Genomic DNA, 2609 nt, shown 5'->3' on the forward strand with positions numbered 1-2609 from the left:
GCTGCCGCTGCCTGCTAGGTCTCCGCGCGCCGCCGCGTCCCGGGATCCCGCCGCCGCCGCCGCTCGGGTCCGCGGGGTCCGGGCGCGCAGAGGCAGGGGCGTGGCCGCCGGCCCCAGGCCCCGCCCCATCACGTGGGCCAGGTGAGCGCGCCCCGCCCCCGCGCCCGGCACAGGTGTGGCGGCCCCGGCTCACCTGGGCCTGCGCCGCGGCCGGCGCGCAGTGCGCCCAGGGCCTCTCCATCCGCGCTGCTCTCAGCGCACCTGCTCCGGCGCCTCATCCACCTGTCCTCCCCACTTGTCCACCCTACCTTCCCTTCCCCCCAGCCCGGCCTGGCCTCTTCCACTTCCTTAGTTGGTCAGGAAGACAGGTCTTGGGGCTGTGACTCAGAAGATAAACTCGAGGTCCCCAGTCGCATCTCAAAGGTGGGATGCTTCTGTTTTCACTGGGACCATAGTGGATTTTAAGGATGCCACCTGCGCAGCGTGGCGCGTTTTGCAGTCTCAACCCCGATTGGCAGTGGATTCCGGGCAGGTAACCGGCTGCTTTGAACCCCATGGTGTTGTCTTCTATGAAATGGGGATGAGGGGTTTACCTTGATAGATCAGTGTACACGTTGTTGATAGGAGGTGAAAAGAGTTGGGCCTATAAACGGTGGTGGGTATTATGATGGCCATTTTTCTAATTTTTATCCCAAAACATGTCACTGCTCTGTGGACACGCGTTGCACAGGTTATATTTTCCACAAAAAAACTTTAAGAGTGTGTGTGTGTGTGTGTGTGTGTGTGTGTGTGTGTGTGTGTGAAGCCAGAGGCATTTTCTCTCTGAGCTACACCCCAGCCCTTTTATTTTTTGGTTTTGAAATAGTCTCTGTAAGTTGCTGAAAGTCTAACTAATTGGCGGATTCTGCGATTCTCCTGTCTCAGAGGTCTCCAACGGTCTCAGAGGCTTCCAACATACCAAATTATAGGCACCATTCGACTAGATCTTTAATTCTTGATTTCACCAGTCAAAAACGTAAGGCCGCTGTCTTTTATACAAATAAAAATGGGTTTTTAAAAGGCTTTAGATACTAGTGAGGCCCTCTGCAACTTAGTGAAACCCTGTTTCAAAATAAAGTATAAGGAATATGGCTGGGGGTGTGGCTTCTAGGTAGAATGCCCTTGGGTTCCATCCGCAGAACCACAAAAAAATAAAAAAAGATTTATATATTATTTGGATTCCCTATCTCAGTTTATCCTCATGTATCCCCATTTTATTTATGGTTCCAATGTCATTGTTTTGTAAGGAAAATAAAGGGGATGAGAGTTATTATCTTCAAGGTCAACTAAAAATAAGCAAAGGACACATATGTAGACTCTCTCTCTCTGTACATACATACATACATACATACATACATACATACATACATACATACATCAGCAGCTGTTCTCCAAATGGAATCTTGCTCCTGTCTATCAAGTTTAGTTTTGGGGATCTGTTCAACTCTATGTGCTGGTCAGAGGCTTTAGTTACTCTACCTCTTTATTATTTTAATAAACGAAACTCCTAGGTGTGGTGGAGGCACAGGGTAAAAACCACAACTCTGGGTGTGGGTGAAACCTTTTTTGTGTACCTCCTGTCATCTCCAGCTGTTAGTCATCACTTTCTGCCATTGTATGTGTGCTGTTTATTTAAAAGGAAACTTAAGTTGTCTAGGATGACTTGTTTCACAGTGTGACTTTTCTGTGTTCAGATGCTGATTGGCAAGGACTGATCTTTCTGTTTTATTTTCTACAGAAGAGTTCTCAATTATCACTTAAGGAGTGTTCAAAGGAGAGACCAGTTCAAAGAATCTATTGTGGAAATGCTCAGGAGCCCTAATGTGTCCAAAATATTTCTAGTGAGTGAAACTTGACCTTGGAGTTTTTAGAAGTGCTAACTACTCAGAAGAGTCTCAAATGAGCTTATTTTAAAAGTTGTCACCAGCCGGGCGTGGTGGTGCACACTTGTAATTCCCCGCGCTTGGGAGGCGGAGACAGGAGGATCTCACAGGTTCGAAACCAGCTGTGCTGGCTTAAGAGATCCTGTTTCCAAAAATAAAAAAATAAAAATAGGTCTGGAAGTGTAGCCCGGAGGTAGAAGGGCTTCCAGGAACCCCAGTACCACCAAAATAATAATAATAATTAATTAATTAATTTAAAAAAAGATGTCACCATGGAGAATTTTTTTTTCCTCTGTCCCCTCCAGCGCCCTCCTTGTGATCCCATGAGTTCCTGGCCATACTTCTTTGCGTCTCCTACCTCAGACCACAATGATCAGTTGAGTGAAAAAGATTGGCAGTGAGTCCTCTTTTATTAATATTACAAGTATCTGCTAGAAACTACCATTTTCTAGATTGGGGTCCCTTTTGTGATCGCTAAAAACATCTGCTTTCTCTTGATAATACCAGCCTCCTTCTAGAAGGTGATACCTCTTTAGCAGAGGAAGAAAACCATTCATTCTGACCCTCATGCCGCCTCTGTGTCTCTTTCTCCACAACTGGCCAGGAGCTCTTAACAATTTCACCTTCCTGCTCTTTCTCCATCTATCTCTATGGATTATTAACTGCATCATGGCTTACCTTGCTGCT

The sequence above is a fragment of the Muscardinus avellanarius genome, assembly GCF_963383645.1.
Source record: "Muscardinus avellanarius genome assembly, chromosome: 4".
In the NCBI taxonomy this organism is placed as follows: Eukaryota; Metazoa; Chordata; class Mammalia; order Rodentia; family Gliridae; genus Muscardinus; species Muscardinus avellanarius.